A 23418-nucleotide genomic window follows, 5' to 3' on the forward strand; every position below is an offset into this window, starting at 1 on the left:
GTACAAATAGACGTAACTACCAAACCTAAAGAGCAATGCAAAAACAATTACAAAATCAGACTCAAATGATGTCCACCCACCACTCCCCAAGTGGTGCGAGCTCCTTGCCTCTACTCGCGCTTTGGCTGCCTCCTTTCATTGCTTCCACTTGTCAGGATTCTCTCATGCTACTTGCTTTGCATTCTTTCAATCTTCTTTGGCCAGTCAATCTGGTCTATTCCACCCATGATTTATTTCTTTTTGTACTTCAAAACACTTGTGCTTGTAGTATTTGCGCGTTCGAGCCCTCATGAAGTTTTCAATGAAGTGCTCATCTAAACTTGACACAGGAAACTCGTCATGCAACATGTTGATTACTCTGTCTTTTAATTCATTTGGAACTTCACTCCACGTGTTGAGTATGTAGTGTCAAAACACCTAAGAGCAAAGACCGCGCATGCGCGAGATCACCTTCTTGCCTTCAACATCCAGCCGCCGTTGATGTCGATCGTGTACGGCAAGCCCTCTTGCTTGTGACGTGTGCACCTGGGTGTCTTGGCAGGGGTCGCAAGTGGTGTCTCTAGCAGCATCTTGATGGGGGTATGGACGTCACGTGTCTCCACTGGATTCTAGGGACCGAAGCGAGGAGTGTCTATCAAGGTGACTCCCAGAGGGGTAGCTAGTGCTGTGTAGCTAGGAACGGCCGGTAGCCGCAGAAAACCTGGTGTAGATGGCGATGAAGTACTTTCTTTGAGGGCGGGCAAAGAAGGGGAAGGTAAAGAGCCTCGTCGAACATGAGGTGGTGCCGAGGCATTAGTAGCCGCATCCCCACACCCACCGCCACTGCCACCACTAGAGAGTCGGTGCCTAGAAGAGTGCGAAGGTCGTCTCGTCTATACCAAAGATTTGGAGCATGTTGAATGCTCCAAAACAAAGGGAGACGTTGAAGGAGTGGAACAATGTGATGGTTCTCTAGAGTGATGATGCTCCTCATACCACCTCCTCTGATGGGGTGACAAATAAGAAAGAAATTCATCATCATCCACACCTGCATTAAACACACAAACATTTAATCTTAATATTGAATGGAGAAGAAAACATGGACAAGTTATAAGATCTATACTATAGATAATAGGCGGAGGGATTCCTGTGTATAGAGAGAGAGAAATATCTACCCGCCCTTTGAGGACTCCTTCGGCTTGGAGTGGAAGCAATGACGATTAAACACAATTTAAATTTCTCAAGTATAACATATAGAGAAGAATGAACAAAAAAACATGTGAATAATATATATATTATAAAACGGAACATAATTGTTCAAATACAATGTTTATGGATTTAAGAGGTCTCTCTCTCATCCTGGCATAGCTGAGTATAAGACCCTATGTCTATATAGAGCTCTTCGTTTAGGCAGATGTCCTCCGTTTCATCTTGTACATCCTGTTCATGCACCCCATAGAGAGTAGTAGCTTCATGCTCATGTGGCACCACCTCAACACCTTCTCACTGAGAATCCTCTCAAATATCCTCCATTGATGCCGCTGTGATTGGCACATGCTAGCCCTCATATGTCCGTGCACTACGAGAGGCTACCTCTATGATGTACCACCAATTTGATGTAAACTTTGTAGGATGAAATATCACCTGCCAGATCCACACAACTTACATAATTGCTTCCCGACACATAAATTCTAGAATTGGAGAATAAATATTTACAAACTTAATTGTTCACAATGCTCGGGTAGTACGAAAGTGTCTCTTAGGTCGGCCCATTTTTTAGTTGAATCCACCTCAAAGAAACCAGACTCTACTCTACACATAGTAGCATTGCGACCCTCCATATTTATCTTGAACCATTGCACGTCAAACAAGTGGATAAAAATTACTCTATAATCGATGATCAAAATCTCTTGTAGCGTGTCAAAGTAAGCGAGTTTCACCACCACAGGATGTGCATCAGAGGACCGTCATCGACTAGACTGCACAAATTTTTCCATGATTCCACAATCTTGTGTAAGATGATTTTTGTTGATCCGTTCCACCCTAAAATGTTGACCTTTACACCATGCTGATATGTATGACTTATACTACAACCAAAAAAGATTATGAGTAGCCGTTCAAACATCTAGAAAGTTGCTAATCGTACATTGCAAACTTACCTTGGTCGCGCAACCCTGAGAGTACTCCCACTCCTCCTCAGTCACTTCTTCACCGCACTGTTGTGCGCTTTTCAACTGGTTGTGCAACCATCTTAAGCTCATGAATGTTGGTAGGCTCTCCCAACCTGCGGGATAATGCATCGATGGTCGTCTTCCCTGTCTCCACTCAATTCGTGCCCTTTGTCACTCTTGCTTTGCATCTTTGTATTGTGAAATCTACTTTTGCATCACTAGATTGTGAAGCATGCAAAATCGGTTGATTTTAGCCTCTAGATCTTCCGTCATCTTCTTCTCAACACCGAGATTGCACATGAAAATCCCAGATATGTGCTCATCATCTATGGTTCACCATAGCGTGTCTCGAGCTTTATCAAATCCGTCAAGCCACTCTCTAATGTAAACTAGGGACTTTGATATCATCCAACCTTCTGCCATACTACCCTCGGGACGTGTCTTCTAACGCACATATCCCTTGAGCATTTTCATGAAACATACTAAAAATAACATCGATCTTGAATGTATTGTGCCAGCTATTTCCACCTCATCAACTATGTGAACAAGAAGATGCACGTGAATGGCTAGCATGGTAGTAGGAAAGTGTTTCTCAAACATGCACACAACCTCCACAGCGTTTAGTTTGGCAAATGGTATGGAGTCTACATTGATGTCATTTTGTGAGATCCATTGCGCCAACTTCGCAAGTTTGTAGATTGTGTTACAGACGTGAGGAGCCAAACATCCCTCAATGGCCACCAGTAAAATAAACTACAATACGTCTAGCAATGATATTAAAGTCCAGACACAAATTTGTTACACAATTTCCACTATGATATATTCCTTTTCAAACATACTTGTTTGACACATTTTATGCCAGCCGTGTGACTTCAAACCAGTAAGCTTCCCTTCTTTAGTGAAACACATTCAGAGCGAGTGCATTATGCCAATGGGGGTTTGCACAGATCGAATAGTCTCTTTTACTTTGCATTATTGGGCACCTCTCAAAATCCATAGTGCTTTAGGGAGTTTTATCGATCCATTGGGTGCTGTCTGTGGACAATATTGCTCCATACGATCCACATTTTGAAGGTCAATGTTGGCTCCCAAAGTATCTTTCTTGCCGGTCAGATGTTCCAACAGCAGATTACCCACATTCCTTAATATGTGCATTGGATCGAGCAAGTGATTGATCATGAGTCTCGGCCAATATGGTAACTGGTACCATAGAGAGAGTCTCTTCATCCCTACGGAAAAACCTAAATCTAATCTAATCTAATAATAAATCTAACATAAATCTAGATCTAATCTAATATTAAACTCAACATAAACCTAAATCTAATCTAATCTTAATTCTAGCCTAAACCTAAATGTAATCTAACTTAAATCTAAATCTAATCTAATCTTAAATCTAACCTATCTAATCTTAAATCTTGCCTTAATCTTAAATCTAAATCTAATCTAGTCTTAAACTCAACATAAACCTAAATCTAATCTAATCTTCAATCCTATACCTAAATGTAATCTAACTTAGATCTAAATCCAATCTAATCTTAAATCTAGCATAGCTAATTTTAAATCTTGCCCTAATCTTAAATCTTAAACTCAACATAAACCTAAATCTAATCTAATCTTAAATCTAACCTAAACCTAAATGTAATCTAGCCTAATCTTAAATCTTAACCTAGTCTTAAGTCTAACCTAATTTTAAATTTAGCATAAATTTTAAATGTAATCTAACTTAATCTTAGATCTTATTCTAACCTAGTCTTAAATGTAGTTTTAAATCTAACCTAAACCTAAATCTTAATATAACATTTAAATTCATATTTTCTCTACTTTGTTGATCTCTCTCTCTCTCTCTCTCTCTCTTTGTTTCCTCCCCTTACCTCTCTCTTTTCGTTTCTCCCCTCTCTCTCTCCCTTTGGTGTTCTGTGTGTGTGTGTGTGTGTGTGTGTGTGTGTGTGTGTGTGTGTGTGTGTGTGTGCGTGTTCATCTCTCAATGTGTGTGTATGCATTCTTTGTTTATGCATGTGTGTGTAATTTTTGTACATTCAACGTGTGTGTATGTGTTTGTTGTTTATGCATGTGTGTACACACACAAATTCTCTCTCTCTCTCTCTCTCTCTCTCTCTCTCTCTCTCTCTCTCTCTATCTATCTATCTATCTATCAAAGACACAATGTGTGTGTGTGTGTGAGGTTGAGAGGGAGAGAGAGAAAAAGGGTAAGGGAACATGAGAGAGAGGAGAGGAAAGGAGCATACCTGGCTCTCCTTTCTCTCCTTGTGTGTGTGTGTGGGGGGGGGGGGGGGGGGGGGGGGGGGGGGGGGGGGGGGGGAGATTTCACAATACAAAGATGCAAAGCAAGAGTGACAAAGGGCACGAATTGAGTGGAGACAGGGAAGACGACCATCGATGCATTATCCCGCAGGTTGGGAGAGCCTACCAACATTCATGAGCTTAAGATGGTTGCACAACCAGTTGAAAAGCGCAAACAGTGCGGTGAAGAAGTGACTGAGGAGGAGTGGGAGTACTCTCAGGGTTGCGCGACCAAGGTAAGTTTGCAATGTACGATTAGCAACTTTCTAGATGTTTGAACGGCTACTCATAATCTTTTTTGGTTGTAGTATAAGTCATACATATCAGCATGGTGTAAAGGTCAACATTTTAGGGTGGAACGGATCAACAAAAATCATCTTACACAAGATTGTGGAATCATGGAAAAATTTGTGCAGTCTAGTCGATGACGGTCCTCTGATGCACATCCTGGTGGTGTGAACTCGCTTACTTTGACACGCTACAAGAGATTTTGATCATCGATTATAGAGTAATTTTTATCCACTTGTTTGACGTGCAATGGTTCAAGATAAATATGGAGGGTCGCAATGCTACTATGTGTAGAGTAGAGTCTGGTTTCTTTGAGGTGGATTCAACTAAAAATGGGCCGACCTAAGAGACACTTTCGTACTACCCGAGCATTGTGAACAATTAAGTTTGTAAATATTTATTCTCCAATTCTAGAATTTATGTGTCGGGAAGCAATTATGTAAGTTGTGTGGATCTGGCAGGTGATATTTCATCCTACAAAGTTTACATCAAATTGGTGGTACATCATAGAGGTAGCCTCTCGTAGTGCACGGACATATGAGGGCTAGCATGTGCCAATCACAGCGGCATCAATGGAGGATATTTGAGAGGATTCTCAGTGAGAAGGTGTTGAGGTGGTGCCACATGAGCATGAAGCTACTACTCTTTATGGGGTGCATGAACAGGATGTACAAGATGAAACGGAGGACATCTGCCTAAACGAAGAGCTCTATATAGACATAGGGTCTTATACTCAGCTATGCCAGGATGAGAGAGAGACCTCTTAATCCATAAACATTGTATTTGAACAATTATGTTCCGTTTTATTATATATATATTATTCACATGTTTTTTTTGTTCATTCTTCTCTATATGTTATACTTGAGAAATTAAATTGTGTTTAATCGTCATTGCTTCCACTCCAAGCGAAGGGTCCTCAAAGGGCGGGTAGATATTTCTCTCTCTCTATACACAGGAATCCCTCGCCTATTATCTATAGTATAGATCTTATAACTTGTCCATGTTTTTTCTCCATTCAATATTAAGATTAAATGTTTGTGTGTTTAATGCAGGTGTGGATGATGATGAATTTCTTTCTTATTTGTCACCCATCAGAGGAGGTGGTATGAGGAGCATCATCACTCTAGAGAACCATCACATTGTTCCACTCCTTCAACGTCTCCCTTTGTTTTGGAGCATTCAACATGCTCCAAATCTTTGGTATAGACGAGACGACCTTCGCACTCTTCTAGGCACCGGACTCTCTAGTGGTGGCAGTGGCGGTGGGTGTGGGGATGCGGCTACTAATGCCTCGGCACCACCTCATGTTCGACGAGGCTCTTTACCTTCCCCTTCTTTGCCCGCCCTCAAAAAAAGTACTTCATCGCCATCTACACCAGGTTTTCTGCGGCTACGGCCGTTCCTAGCTACACAGCACTAGCTACCCCTCTGGGAGTCACCTTGATAGACACTCCTCGCTTCGGTCCCTAGAATCCAGTGGAGACACGTGACGTCCATACCCCCATCAAGATGATGCTGCTAGAGACACCACTTGCGACCCTGCCAAGACACCCAGGTGCACACGTCACAAGCAAGAGGGCTTGCCGTACACGATCGACATCAACGGCGGCTGGATGTTGAAGGCAAGAAGGTGATCTCGCGCATGCGCGGTCTTTGCTCTTAGGTGTTTTGAACTACATACTCAACACGTGGAGTGAAGTTCCAATGAATTAAAAGACAGAGTAATCAACATGTTGCATGACGAGTTTCCTGTGTCAAGTTTAGATGAGCACTTCATTGAAAACTTCATGAGGGCTCGAACGCGCAAATACTACAAGCACAAGTGTTTTGAAGTACAAAAAGAAATAAATCATGGGTGGAATAGACCAGATTGACTGGCCAAAGAAGATTGAAGAATGCAAAGCAAGTAGCATGAGAGAATCCTGACAAGTGGAAGCAATGAAAGGAGGCAGCCAAAGCGCGAGTAGAGGCAAGGAGCTCGCACCACTTGGGGAGTGGTGGGTGGACATCATTTGAGTCTGATTTTGTAATTGTTTTTGCATTGCTCTTTAGGTTTGGTAGTTACGTCTATTTGTACTTTTAAACTATAACATAATGTATTCTTTGTATGTTTTGAACAGTGGTCGATGACAAGACATGACCCACATCGTACAAGCATGAGTACGCAAATAGGGAACGCCCTTTTTTTTAACCGTTCCAGCGGTTTAGAAAGGGCTTAAATTCCTAATGAACATTCTCAGTTCTCACGGTGGCATGGTTAGTATTTCACTTTACTCTTTTACATCTGTTGTATTTTCATGATAAGCTAAGAAATAGATTGTTTTGTAATTATATGTTTATACTTACAGAAAGTCTTATTGTTTTTTTGCAGAATTCGACAGATATGCCAGTTGGATGTGATGAGACGTCCGATAGACAATGTCAGTCTAGCCGTAGCTAGATAGCATTAGTTTTATTTTTTCATAGCATGTATAATGAGATGACGTGTGTACGTCTTTTTGTAACTATTGAAAAACAATGTATTTTCACATAATGACAATTGTGTTGTAACTATTACATTTGCAAAGCTTAACAATCAAGTGATTTTGCATATGATGTGTACAATTGTCATTGATTTTTACTTTCATCAATTCACTTTCATCCAATTACTTTTATCAGTGTGTATCTTTATTTTACAAACAATAGTGTGCATGATGGAGTTAATGGTTATATTGTCTTGTGGGTCACTTTTTGGGTCTATACCTTGCACTTTGTTTCAAAGGTGAATCTGGCCTTATCTTGGATTCATTTAGGTTTACTCTATTTTGAAAACATTCAGGAAATAGGACGTAGCTTAGTACATAATTGAGTAGATTTACTAAATGGAGAGAGATCATTTTCACACACAAGAGGTTATAGAGTAGAGAGAGAGAGTACACACAATATACGCGGTTCACCCAATGTGGTACGTCCACGGGAAAGCAGACACTCAATGGCTTTAGTACTTCAAAACAAGAAGTAGGTTACAAAGGGATTATACCTTTTTGGAGCTCCCACCTTGCTCACTCTCACCACCTCACACCCACCTTGTTGCATCAACTTCACACTATGAAATGTGTGCAAAAATGGCCTCCTTTTATAGGCCAAAATAGCTACCCTCTCTCATGAGAGGCAGCCATGTGTAGCCGCCTTGTGTAGAATAAGTCCAAATTGGACCCTCCAATCCGCCCATGTGTGGCCTCCCGTGAGAAGACAAGTCCGCTTTTGAATTCGTCCACTGGTCATTGAATTTGTCTCAGCCATCGGCCATTTGGGTCGACCACCGGCCACCGGCCGTTGACTATCGGCCAACCTATCGGTCGGTTTTCCGACCACTTTTCGACCGCCGTCCGGCCATAATATTTCCTTGAAAAGGACGACTGGGCTTAGGCTTGAGATTGGGCATAAAAATTTTGGTTTCTGGCAAGTGATTTTATTTTTAAGCACGTTAATTTTCTTCATGCACGATGGCTTCTCCTCATAATGGGGTCCTTACAGCTCTGCCTTTTTAACATATAAAATTACAAGGGGTAAATCAGGCTCCATACTTAACAATCTCCCACTTGGATACTGATCTCCAAACCAAACCTGTGACTGCTTACCATCCTGGAATCTTATCCTTGAATGCGATTGAAGATGATCAAAAGCTCAACTTCTCCTTGTTGACCACCTTTGTAAACATGTCTGCAGGATTTTCAATTGTATGCACCTTTCCTAGCTTTAGTTGCCTCTCTTCCAAAAGAGTACGTATGATGTGATATCTCACCTCAATGTACTTTTTCCTTGAATCAAAGACTGAGTTCTTCGCAAGATGGATAGCTCTTTGGCTATTGATAAACAAGACACAATGGTTTTGTTTAAATCCAAGCTCTTTAAGAATCTGGAAGCCACATAATATCTTTACTTGCCTCCGTCATTTCTACATACTCTACTTCCGTCGTAGAAAGTGAAACCACTTTCTGCAGCTTTGAAGCCCAGCTTACTGTTGTGCCTCAACCGCGAAGACATAGCCAATAGTTCTCCTTTGAGTATCTTTGTCACCTGCCATATCTGCATTAGCATACCCTTCTGGAAAAATATCAGTTCCTCCAAAATACAAATCATTTGTTGTTGTCCTTTTAGATACCTAAGTATCACCTTCAAAGCTTTCCAGTGCTCTTTTACTTGGGTTGTCCATGACCTACTTACAACTCCCACTGCATATGCAATGTCTGACCTTGTCCAAACCATAGCATACATAAGAGAAACTACCGCTGCAACATATGGAACTTTAGACATATAAGATATCTTCTCTTGTGTCGTTGGACACATATCCTTGGTTAGTTAAAGTGACCATCCAAAGGTGTAGAAACCATTTTTGCATTTTGCATTGCAAACCTTTCTAGTACCTTCTTGATGTAATCCTCTTGAGATAGCTTTATTGTCTTCTTCGTCCTTTCCCTTGATATTTTCATACCAAGTATCCTCTTTGCAGCACTAAATCTTTCATTGAAAAAGATTTAGATAGCTCCTCTTTAGGTCTTTTAGGTCTCATCTCCCAAATTCTTCGTGTAGACACAATGATCTGAGTGAATCTTCTGAATCCATGATATAACCTCATTGATTGAACTTCAAGTACCATTGTCTTGATGCTTGCTTTTAACCATACAATATTTAATTTAATTTGCAAAAACCATTTTTCCTTACCTTTTACTTCATACCTCTTTGGTTGAAGCATGTAAATTTCCTCCTCTAAGTCACCATGAGGGAATGTCGTATTTACATCCATTTGCTCAAGATTTAGATCATGAGCAGCCACAACGCTTAAGACAAGCCTAATTGAGTTCATTTTTACAATAGGAGAAAATATTCCATTGAGGTCAACACCTTTCTTTTGAGAAACACTACAAGAGGTTGTGTGCTCTTGTGCGCTGTGAGCGACGGAAATACATTGGGTTTTTATAACCTCCGCCGTCGCTAACACCGTCACTAACAGCGTCAATATGGGAACGTCACTATATAGCGACAATTATAGCGATGTCTACAGGCCATCTATAGCGACGTTTATAGCGACGCTGCAGAGCTTATATAGCGATGGTCATAGCGATGCCCAAGTGGAAAAGATTTTGGTGGTAGGGCATTGAATGCCATGCCACCCATCAACCATATTGAATGTTTCATTAATTGATTCACCTTTGAAAAAACGTGCAAGGGTAGATATAGACCCAAAATAGTCACCCACAAGACAATATAACCATTAACTCCAACATCCATAGTACATATTGTTTGCAAAATAAAGATTACAAAACTGACAAGGTAAACTGATGAAAGTAAATCAATGAGATTTGTACACATCATAGGCAAAATCACTTGATTGTTAAGCTTTGCAAATGTAATAGTTACAACACCATTGTCATTATTGAAAAATATACATGGTTTTCAAAAAGACGTATAAAAGTTGTCTCATGATACATAAGCTATGACAAAAATAATAATAATGCTATCTAGCTACGGCTAGACTGACGTCATCTAATCAGACGTCTCATCGCGTCCAAGTGGCGTATCTATCGGATTTGCAAAAAAAACAATAAGACAGGTTTCTGTAAGTATAACATATAGCGACGTTTATAAAAACAATACAACAAATAGAAAAGAGTAAACCCTAATACTACCTTGCTGCCACGAGAACTCGGAGTGTCTCCACCATCAAAGAGTTTAAGTCCTTCCTGTCTGCGTACTCGCGCTCGTACGGTGTGGGATCACGTCATGTCATCGATCACTATCAAAACATACAAAGAATCCATTATGTTAGAATTTTAAAACCCATAAAGCCTAAACTGTCAAACATAAAGAGCAATGCAAAAAGACTTACAAAATCGGCCTCAAATGATGCCCACCCACCACTCCCCAAGTGGTGCGAGCTCCCTACCTCTACTCGCGCTCTGGTACCTCCTTTTGTTGCTCCACTTGTCGAGATTCTTGCGCGCTGCTTTCTTCACATTCTCCAATCTTCTTTGGCCAGCCAATCTGGTCTGTTCCACCTATGTTTGATTTCTTTTTGCACTTCGGAACGCTTGTTCTTGCAGTATTCGCGCATTCAAACCTTCATCATGTCTTCATTGAAGTGCTCATCCCGTGTTGGAACTGGAAACTCGTCATGAAAAAATGATTATGAATCTATTTTAAATCACTTGGTACTTCACTCCACGTGTTTAGTATGTAGTGTCTAAACACCTGAGAGCAAAGACCGCGCATGCGCTAAATCACCTTCTTACCTTCATCATCCAAGATGATGCCGCCACTAAAGAGGACGGAGTAAGGCAAGCCCTCTCGCCGGTGACGTGTGAACGTGGTGTCCCGGCAGGGGTCTCTACAGCATGTCGAGGGGGGTACGGACATCAGGTGTCTCCACTGGAGTCCCGGCCCGAAGCGAGGAGTGTCCAGTGGAGTGACTCCTGGAGGAGTAGATAGTGGTGTCAGTTGAGGACCGGATTTATGTGGAGCCGGTCCCCCCTCCCAAAGGCATTTGTATTATAGATTCTCTCATTAAGAGAGACTTGGTACAATACAATCTTTGTGTTCCTTGAGACCTCCTTGGCAATATGAAGATGAAAGGTTCACACACCAAGCTTTTGCATAATTTCAACAATCAATCTTAGCTTGGAGACAATCAAGAACTTGTGAACATCATTAATCTTTGTGTTCCCTAAATCATTTGAGTGCATGAAGATGTATACTTTTTATGCATCAACTTGTGCTTAAAGCAATAATTAATCTACCTTGCACTACAATTAATCTACTTGCCTTAAGTAATTAATCTACTTGCAATAAACCATTAGCCTTCTTGAAATAAGCATAACATGCACTTGTAGAAAGCATTAACTATCCCAAGCCTCAATCCCAACACCTCAAACACCTTCGAAGGTGGAGAGAGCTAGCAGGGAATGAGGGTAGGGAAGAGGAAGAAGAAACATTTCATAGGAGAAAGAAGTAGTTCCTCACTTATCATACTCTTGTTGCTAGCATACATAATAGCATAGTAATGAAGAAGGAGGAGATGGAAAGCTTAAGCATTGAAGCATAGCTCTTGGTTGGATTTGCATTCCATAGCCAAGAGAGTTGGTGTAGGCTCTCAACTTCTCAAGGAGCTTGGAGAAGGAGATGGAGCTCTTGCACTTTGCATAGCACACCATGAGAGTGTTTGTGAGTGTGTGTGGGTGAGTATACCCCCTAAGCACCCCCATAGCTTGCTTGGGTCGACCCCCCCTTGTACCTCATGCTTGAATCTCATTGGACCCCTCCAAGCCTAGCCAATCACAAGCAAGAGCCATTACAAGCAACATGGGTAGCCTTAAGACAAGTGTCCCCCTTCCCCCTTTGAGAGAGAGTACTTGATAAATGAAAAATAAATTAATTAAATATCCTAAATTATCATTGGACCCCTTGGGTGGCCAACCAATAGGCTTCAGACACACCATGAGGGCAACATGAGGAGGAACTTGACAAGTGTCCTTGCTGCCTCTTCAAGTTGTGTGTGTGTGTGTGTGTGTTCTCTCTCATCCCCGCCCTTGTAGGCTCGCCCCCCTCCTTGTAGGGATCTTTTTGACGTTGGATGAGCAAGCCCCTTAGTCATCAAGCATGACAAAGCACTTGAACTAGGGGGTGTTCCCACAAGCATCTCAGGCAAGCATCTCAAGGCACCTCAAGCACCTTAATCATGTAGCAAGTCAAGCACCTCAAGCATGGAGCTAGTCAAGCACCTCAAGCATCTTAATCAAGCACCTCAAGCACAACAAGCACCTTAAGCAGGACAAGCACCTCGAGTTTAGGCCGGGTTCCCACCTCAAGCTCTGCCCTAGCTTGCCTAAGGTCAAAGGAATTTTACACACATTATTGGAGGTCTTCAATGAAGCTAACCCTAAGGTCTTATGCTCCATTGGTTATCCTTGCTCTTTGATAGACCATCTCTCATTTGGGCCCCTTAACCATTGGCCCCGTGTTGAGATAGATCTATAAGCACATGTCTATATCTTAACCCTTGTTCCCGTGTATTCTCCCACATTAAGTGATCAGTTTAATATGAGAAAATCATTTGGGTTGGATAGATATTAATTTTTATGACATTACCTCTCTCTTGAAATCATAGTCGTCCTCGACTATGAGGTAGAGATGGTAAAGTCTCACCCATTAGTCCATTGGTCTTAGCGGGTAGAGGATCCATTTTTTCCCTACGACATCATTCCAGAGTGGATGACTAATCCACTTGGTGCTTGAGAGACATTGTCTGCCGCAAGCATGTCTGCTCTTTTTAGTCCATATCATACTTCCAAAGTAGAGTGACAAGGTCTACTTGATGTTTGGGAGACGTAGTCACCACAAACAGGATCCTAAGTATGCATACTTTAAAATTTGTGCACAAAAGATAAAAAGAGAGTCCTATAAGACAAGAACATTGATCATTTAAAATGCATTTCTTTTACATTTTCTTACTCTTTTGTGTCATTGTAAGCATCATTAACAAGGTTCATATTATCCTTAAGCCATGTTCTTTGCATGCATTTAGCATCTTTGAAAGGATAATTAAATAAGATACTGTCAGTAATCTTACCATTTCTTAATACCTTGTCTTCTTGTGGAAGGATGAACTTGGGTTGGAGCTCCTCTGCTTCATCCTCGATCTGTGGCGGGTCTTCATTTGTGTGTAATTTTCCTTAGATGAGCCTTGGGAAAGTTTAGTAAGACCCAACTTTAAAAAAAAAAAAAAAAAGGATAAGGCTCTTTTGTGCGTAACGGCAGGATCCTCTTTTGCCTAGCTAATAAATGGATATAGCCTGTTTAATCTTGTAAAAAGATTCGTTTTGATCTCGGCTATACTCCTTTGCAATGAAGATCTTCCCAGGTATCTCAAGCTACAAGGGACTTTTGGATCTTCCGTCTTTAGCCTCGAAAGGTAGTTTCTCCTTAGAAGTATGTTCACGTTATTAGAGACATACTGTTGTTAAGATAAGTACTTCTCTCATTTTGAGCATTGATCTACTTCGAATCACAGGATTTTAGTAGATCAAGGATCATTAGTTTTGTAACTTTGCTTTTGGCCATCCGTTGGAATAGTAGGCCGACATAAGAGGATTACTCTAATTCTGATAGAGACTAAAATTAGTGGTCATAGTAGGATTTCTATTCGAAACAATTGGATGTTGGCAAGCCATGGTCCTTTTTTCATACTTCATCTTTTGGTATACCATACATTTTGAAACATTCTCTTGTATGTTATTGTTTCTTGGTAAGCCAATACAAGTATGCTTTTACTCCTAGCAGAGTAAATTCAAATTTCTCTTTGCCCCGCATATGGAAGGAGCATGGGAAGTAAGGAAGATATAGCCTATTGAGGTATGGAAGATAACCATCCTTTTACGTGAGTGGTTCTTTTTCTTCCATTTGTAAGGCTATAATCATATCCCTAAAGCCTGGGTTAGAAGCATATTTAACTATCATAAAACATAGCTCATTGTAAGTTGCTATTGATATCCTATCTACCCTTGGCCATTGGGAAAGTGCATCGGCTACATGATTGTGCTTGCCAGCAATGTGAGCAAAGTAGAATTTAAATTGCAAAAAGAAATTTTCCTACCTCATTTGATTGTCCGAGAGCTTGGTTTGCATCATGAATGGAATCCGCAAGAAGTACTTCCATGTGTCTAGAGCATTTAAAACAGCTCATAGGTCCTTTTGTATATGACCAACATTCGCTCATTGGAGTTGAGTCTTTGAATCTCGTATGCTATGGTATTCCCTTCTTGAAGCAAATATTTGCTCAAAGGCAATCATCCAGGCATTACATTGAACCTTAAATAGCTTTGAGAGATCCCATAAGTTGAGAAATAAGTTTCTCTTTAAACTTTTTAGAAATATTTTTATCTCTTTGCGGTCCATGTATACTTAACGTTCTTTTTTGTTAAGTCATGTATTGGACCTGCTATAAGCATGGATTTTTCTTATGAAGCATCTCTAGTATGCACTCATACCCTTAGAGCTTTGCAACTCATGTAGATTCCTTGGATTAGGCCATCTTTTATTACCTCTACTTTTTGTGGATCCATAGAAATACTACCTTTAGAGATAATGTGACCTAATTATTGAATCTCTCTCGAAACTTACCAGTCCATGTTATTGCCTTTTCGAACTCCTCTTGTGGATCTTGTAAAGCTCAATAAGGAGGCTTATTAGGCAGCGAGCTTCATGGTAAAAGCTCCATTGTATGGCCATTGTCCCCTCATTGTGGAGAAAGCTCACGGAGACATCATCAATAAAAACATTTTGGAATCCATTTAGGAATTTAGAAAATTCTAATTCCTCTTGATTCCCGTTTTTTTTTTAATTTAATAATATTGTTATTGGTTGAAACATTAAATTCATTTACAGACTTTCTAACAGAAATCATGTATATGAAAATATAAATTTTCATTAACTTGTGAAAGCATGCATATTTACAAGGAATAGGATACTACCCGACTCATAAACATGTATGTACATATCTCCTAGCATAGGAAAAACAAAAGACTTTTTCTATAAGCATCCTCTTTTGGAGTTTCCAACATAGAAACTCAAGGTGGCTTGTTGCGTGCATTTCTTTGGGGACAAGCATGATAGACATGCCCTTGTTGTCCACACTTGTAGCATTTGTTATCCTTACGATAACACTCTAGCTCTATTGCAGAGAGTTTATTCTTACCTTTATAGACTCCTTTCTCCTTAGCTTTGTTATCGGTGTTGCTAGAGTTGCCTCTGGAGGAAGTTTGAGCATTATTCCTCCCTCTAGGCTCATTTTGATCCTTCACGTCCATGGATTTAGAGTTTCTCTTAACCCCTTGTTGGGAATCGATTTGAGAGGTGACCATAGTATGGTGTATGACCGCCGATATGGTATTAGGCCTTTGTGAGTTAATATACTCGGCCTTCTCTTCAGAAATACCCGCACATAATTGTTGCTCTTGCTCCCCAAAGTCTATCTTTGTGTAGATAGTGGCTTTGAGAAATAAATCCCAAAACTTATCTACATACTTTTGGATAGACTCGTAGGGAGAGAGTTTCAAGTTTTGCCATTCTGTGAGGACATTTTCTTGAGCGTTGCTTGCCAAAAACTGTTTTATGATGGAGGCTCTTAAAGCCTTCCATGTCTTTGGAGCTTTTCTTTGGGCTTGTAGGCTATCCCACCATTGTCAAGCGGAACTTTGGTAATGCATAGATACTTGACACAGTTTAGAGGACTCTGTGAAGCCCTCATCACCAAAGGCCGCATCAAGTTGTTGGATGAAGGCCAAGACCTTGTCCATAGCACCAAAGGTGCCAGCATAGGCAAGGAAAGTGGTGTTCTTCCCTCCCTCTTTGAACTTCTTTAGCTTCTTGGACCTTCTCCATACCGGATAGAACTTGCGATGGCCTTTCCTCTGGGGCTCTTTGAGAGAAGAGCCGCTACCTTCATTGGAATATGAGGAAGTTGATGAAGATGGAGAAGAGGGCGACCTCTTTCTCTCCTTTTCATTTATTTGGTACCTCTCTTCCCTTTTGTGATAACGAGGAGGAGGACTTTGTAGTGATCTTTCCCCCTTGGGGGAAGTTGAAGATCGTTGAGGCTGCCGTCTTCTTGGAGCCATATCTTTGGAAGTATTGGAAGACTCACTTCCTTCTCCTCCTCTTGGTGAAGGCTCTAAAGTAGAGACTTTGTCTTTCTTCTTGGATGGAGGTAAGCCCGCTAGTAAACATTTAAGCGCTTCATATGGGTTCTTCTCTTCTCTCACTGTAGAGAGCCCTCTCTTGGAAATCTCATGAAGAGACTTCTCAGGTGCTCTCTCTTTTGGGGGAGTTTGGAGAATCCCATAACTATGAAGTTGTTGGAAAACTTTGCCTTGTAGGAATGGGTTTGCCATAGCTTGTTGCAGCTTAGAAACAAGACATTTGATAAGCATGGGAGCATCATCATTAGCACTTTCATGTGCTAAATCAAAGTTATCAATGTTCATTCTACTCTCTTGATTATTTTCTGCCATGTTAACAAAATTTATGTTTATACTTAGTGTATGCTTTGGCAATACAAAACCTTAGTTGCCACTCCTCTTAGCCTTTGAAAATCAGCTCTTAAGTATCTACACCCACGGCTAAAAGTGGTTAATTATAGAGAGTAGAGGAGTAGGTCTAACATAGCAGAGTTGCCAAGGGCTAGCTCCTTTCGGACTTCTTATGGCTCAATAATGGTAAAGCCGTAGGCAAGTCTAAAAGGACTCCATTATTAAGTCCAAAGCTCCCGAGGTGTGCACCATCCCCCACATAGTGGGATTAACAAAACCGATATTAGATCCCAGTTCCACTTACCCTATTATAATTAACAACATCAACCATTTATAGGCTACTTAAGGACCCCTCTTCTTAAGCAAGAAAAGAGAAACCAAATGCTCTTATACCAATGTAATGGGAATGGCCTATGAACTTAGAGAATAGTGGAATTAAGAGAATTAGAGTGAGAAATTTTGAGAGCATAGAGGGTGAACTTAATTGGTAGTAGCAGCTCTATTATAACACTTAATTAACTAGGCATGAACAATACTTTTACAAGAGAGAGAGTGTAGAGAATATGACAACAGTTGAGGACCGGATTTATGTGGAGCCGGTCCCCCCTCCAAAAGGCATTTGTATTATAGATTCTCTCATTAAGAGAGACTTGTTACAATACAATCTTTGTGTTCCTTGAGACCTCCTTGGCAATATGAAGATGAAAGGTTCACACACCAAGCTTTCGCATAATTTCAACAATCAATCTTAGCTTGGAAACAATCAAGAACTTGTGAACATCATTAATATTTGTGTTCCCTAAATCATTTGAGTGCATGAAGATGTATACTTTTTATGCATCAACTTGTGCTTAAAGCAATACTAAATCTACCTTGCAATACAATTAATCTACTTGCAATAAACCATTAGCCTTCTTGAAATAAGCATAACATGCACTTGTAGAAAGCATTAACTATCCCAAGCCTCAATCCCAACACCTCAAACACCTTCGAAGGTGGAGAGAGCTAGCAGAGAATGAGGGTAGGGAAGAGGAAGAAGAAACATTTCATAGGAGAAAGAATTAGTTCCTCACTTATCATACTCTTGTTGCTAGCATACATAATAGCATAGTAATGAAGAAGGAGGATATGGCAAGCTTAAGCATTGAAGCATAGCTCTTGGTTGGATTTGCATTCCATAGCCAAGAGAGTTGGTGTAGGCTCTCAACTTCTCAAGGAGCTTGAGAAGGAGATGGAGCTCTTGCACTTTGCATAGCACACCATGAGAGTGTTTGTGAGTGTTTGTGGGTGAGTATACCCCCTAACCACCCCCCTAGATTTCTTGGGTCGACCCCCCCTTGTAGCTCATGCTTGAAGCTCATTGGACCCCTCCACGCCTAGCCAATCACAAGCAGGAGCCATTACAAGCAACATGGGTAGCCTTAAGACAAGTGTCCCCCTTTCCCCTTTGAGAGAGAGTACTTGATAAATCCAAAATGAATTAATTAAATATCCTAAATTATCATTGGACCCCTTGGGTGGCCAACCAATAGGCTTCAGGCACACCATGAGGGTAACATGGGGAGGAACTTGACAAGTGTCCTTGCTGCCTCTTCAAGTTGGGGCTTCCCTTGTGTGTGTGTGTGTGTGTGTGTGTGTGTGTGTGTGTGTGTGTGTGTTCTCTCTCATCCCCCCCCTTGTAGGCTCGCCCCCCTCCTTGTAGGGATCTTTTTGACTTTGGATGAGCAAGCCCCTTAGTCATCAAGCATGACAAAGCACTTGAACTGGGGGGGCTCCCACAAGCATCTCAGGCAAGCATCTCAAGGCACCTCAAGCACCTTAATCATGTAGCAAGTCAAGCACCTCAAGCATGGAGCCAGTCAAGCACCTCAAGCATCTTAATCAAGCACCTCAAGCATGTCAAGCACCTCAAGCAAGACAAGCACCTTAAGAAGGACAAGCACCTCGAGTTTAGGCCGGGTTCCCACCTCAAGCTCAGCCCTAGCTTGCCTAAGGTCAAAGTAATTTTACACACATTATTGGAGGTCTTCAATGAAGCTAACCCTAAGGTCTTATGCTCCATTGGTTATCCTTGCTTTTTGATAGACCATCTCTCATTTGGGCCCCTTAACCATTGGCCCCGTGTTGAGATAGATCTATAAGCACATGTGTATATCTTAACCCTTGTTCCCGTGTATTCTCCCACATTAAGTGATCAGTTTAATATGAGAAAATCATTTGGGTTGGATAGATATTAATTTTTATGACACTCATCACATGATAAATGTCCATCAACAAATTCTTCATCAAGTGAGACACCATTAGATAAGTTATCAAATGTCAAGTCTACACTACCACCTTCAGATTCACATTGACCACTATATACACTCTTAGAATGCTCATCATTGACATTCATCCTTCATGAATCACTTATGCTGCAAGGATATCTCATTGCGTGATTCATAGGCAAATTGCTCTGCACATACAAGTCATTTACATCATAAGCAATAGATTCAAGATGATTTTGTACGAGTTTCCAAAACTCATCTTGTATAGACTCAAAAGAAGAAACAAAATCTATTTCTATTGAATCTTGAGACTTAGCAACCTCTAGTAACACATCAACATTGAAAAATTCAAAGCCAGTCAACTACGGTGCCAATCATTAGGAAGCGTATGCATAAAGACAAAAGCATCACAAGACATCCCTTGAGAAGCAAAGTCCACTTTTTCCGCATCATCTACAATGCAAAGTTGCAACATCTCTTCTTCCAGTCGTGCAATCCAAGATTTTATGCATCCCTCATCTGTACCATAAAAGAATCGAGAATGCCTGGTTGGCAACTCAAGGTCCACATAATGCTTCAGCAACGCAACCTTCATTAATTGCAAGTTTTATTGTGTATGTATAGGAAGACTGTCGTAAAACTGCAAGGCATCTTCACCCAGGCTTTGATACATGAAGTTGGCTCTATCCTTATCATCATAAATGAAAATTTCCAAAAGAAAATCATTGGCTAAAGCAATCCATGATTGTACATCTTCATCTTTCCTCCCACAAAATCTCACATCATAGAGCAGATTTACATCCATCTGCAACTATTTTTGCTAGACAAGCTATTGCTCACATGCATACATCTGATCCACAAAGCTTGAAGATACTAGAGGAAAATCCTCAGTAGTGGGCACCAAAACAAAGGTCCACCATTTGTCCGACCTACCCAAGAGCCACTACTTGCACAAGCTATATCCCAGAGAAAAATGCCAACATCTTTAGCCTAGACTATCAAAGAGGGAGAAACTTCTAGTATATATACGTTTCTTTATATCCCAATATGATGCCATTTTTGTTTACATGTATTATTCTTTGTTTGTCCACATTTCAACCAGTTATGTCCAATAGGCATAGATGTAGACTACACTATTTTTGTTGAGAAACAAATATTGCAATCAAAATTACAAGAAGATTAGAGGAAAATAAACACAACAAAGATCCACCACTTCAGTGTATGAAACAACCTTAACATATCACACAAGTAAATCACTTATTCAAGTTTACAAGTATTTCAATGTTTTAGTTATCTCTGCTTATGCATGTATGCTTTTTGTGCATCTTATCATGTATCTACATTATGCAAGCATGAATCCGAGAATGAAATAACACATATACATACATACACAAGCATATATTATTCATATGTGCATGTAATATAGGCAAATACAAGTAAATCAATGAGTCTATGCAATGAGCGAAGAGACCAAAGAGCATGGATGATAGATTTGGTTTGCATTTTCTTGTATTTTGAAGATAAATTATTGTGTACAGGCGCACAAGAGAAACACACAAAATTACAGTGACAAAGAGAGGTAGGCCTGAAAAACACAAAAACACAAAGACAGAGAGGAAACGAGAGATAGACATGATGTACACGCCTGTCCTATGTAGGATTTTGCAATTTTGTACACGCCCGTGTGTGATGTTGCCTTCGCACCATGGATAGATTTTTATGGGAAAATAGTGTGTGAAAATGTTGTAGCTGTGTGTGTGATGCTTGCGTATGAGATGCCTACGTGCAATTTCTATGTGTGTATATGCTGCTTCTGTGCGATGGCGCCTATGTGCGATGCTTGAGTGCGATGGTGCCTATGTGCACACGTACGATTCGACATGTGTGTGATGCTTCCTGTGAGCGTTCTTGGTTGTGTACGATGCTCATGTGCTATATTTATTTCTCTATGTGTGGTGTATGTACATGTATGCTCTTTTTGTCTAATAGGTTTGGATAAACGCCACATAAGCAATTAAGACCATAGTCCAGTATGAGATATCGATTCACAAGGGCCAAATTAATGCAATTTGGCTATGAAGAGGCCACACCATGTGTAATTCTAATGTAGGAACTACCTTTGTTTTTAAAAAAAAGCACGAGGCACTTCCCATGGAACCCTGACCTAAAACACATTCTCAAACACTATGTCCGTGCATGTCATTGAGTCAAATTGTTTATTCTTATTTTAGGCATTATTATAATTAAAACTTAAAATAATTAAATATAGTTAAAATATATTTAAAGTATTAAATTTAAAAAATTACTAAACAATTAAAACTTAAATTTAATATTATTAAAGAAGATTAAAAAATATTTTAAATAAAAATCTATTTTTTGAAGAAAAACCCAGTGAATTATTTTGAGAAAATAATCCAAGGTAAATTGAAATGTGAGAGATAAAGAGCCCCAATTGGCCTTGGCTTTGATCTTGATTTTGATCTTCGTCTTTGATATATGAGACTAGATTATTTTGGCCTAGATGAAAATTGCTTATTTTGGAGGTCAAACACTGTGCTGCAAAGTGTGCCAAGATCCTCCCAGACTATACTTTTGTTTTGGGTTACTGCATGCTTTAATTTGAATTTTGACCATAAAATAAGAGAAAAATAAGAAAGAAAATACACACAAAAAGACAGATACTTCACCTTGAATATCGGCCATTACAACTAGGTAAACCACTTGTCCAAGCTATGCTCTTGGGTTTTATAGATTCTTCAATATCTAACTTTGGCCATTACAACTAGGTCCACTTGTCCAAGCTATGCTCTAACATACCAAGGGGGTTCTTGTATCAAGATCCATCACTTGGTCCATCGCTTGTCAAGCCTTGCTTTGGAAAACTCTTGTAGTAGTTCACCTACCTTACCATTGGCCATTAGATCTAGGTCCACCACTTGTCCAACCTATATTCTAGATATCCAACACTTGTTTTATCACTTATCCAACCCTTGCTTTGAGAAGTAGGTTCCTACAATAGTTCACCTTGGACATTAGTCATTACAACTAGGCCCACCACTTGCCCAGGCTACACTCTAATACAGTAGTCCAAATGTGTAATAGTCCACCTAACCTTGGAGATTGGCCATTTGAACTAGGTCCACCACTTGTCTAGCCTATGTTCTAAAACATCAAGGGTCTTTTGGTCTCAAGATCCATCTCTTGCTCTGATACATCAAACGGTTTTTTGTCTCAAGATTCAAAACTTGGTCCACCACTTGTCCAACCTTGCTTTGGGAAGCAAGGTTGTACAATAGTTCACCATGGACATTGGTCATTACACATAGGTCCACCATTTGTCCAAGATATTATTTATTGTACATCAAGGGGGTTTTGGTTCCAAGACCTACGACTTCTCCAACCTTGCTTCTGTTAAAAACCTCAAGGGCTACTTCGACATTGAGAAACAAGTCCTACAATAGTTTATTGGTGGCACTGGGCATTAACAATAAGTTCAATACTTGTGTTATTTATGCTCTGATATAGTAAGGAGATTCTCTTTTCTGTAAGCACAAGCTCGTCAATCACGTTTCCAATATTGACTCCATTAAAAGAGCAGGGGCTATCACTTCTTAAAGCAAGGTATTGATCATTGATACAAGATTGCTAGCTTTCAATCCATTATTGCACCATGGGTTGTTTATCTCAAAGTCCACCACTTGTTTAACCTATGCAAATCTTGTGAATGTTGTAGCATGGGGGATTAATACTTGAGGTCCTCCACCCATCCAAGTAAAGCCCCATTAAATTGAGACAATTGAGGAGCAGTATTAGTCAATTTGTTAGTGTAGAGCTGATTAGCACTCATCCCATTGGCTATGGTGGAGTTATAGTATTCATATCCTTGTGTATTTTTTGTAATGTAGAATGTAAATTCTGATCAAAGGTAATTTATATGTGACTATGGATTTAACAAGTTCATCTTTCTCACTTAAAACATGGACTCTGACTCTAGGGAAACTATTGGAATTGGTTGCATGTGTAGAACATATCCAGATTCCACTTGTGGTGGTACAATGATAGGGCAAGAAAATGTATCCATACTTGTGGTCCTACCATTTCCTACAATGTATACTTCATCTCTCCAAGGCTCATTATGGAGTGCCGATCGGTGGACAAAGCTTCTTTTGCAATCTTCTATAATAAATGGCAAATTGATTGACACAAATGAAAGCTACAATAATGATGAAGAAGGGGATCATTCTGATCCTCTAGTTACAGATGCAAGACCTATAACAAGCCCATAACTGGAAACATCAATCCAAGAATCTTGGAGACATTAGAGGGTCGTTTTAAAGGACGATACAATGA

This window comes from Adiantum capillus-veneris, chromosome 16 (genome assembly GCF_014529385.1).
Source record: "Adiantum capillus-veneris isolate H3 chromosome 16, ASM1452938v2, whole genome shotgun sequence".
Lineage (NCBI taxonomy): Eukaryota > Viridiplantae > Streptophyta > Polypodiopsida > Polypodiales > Pteridaceae > Adiantum > Adiantum capillus-veneris.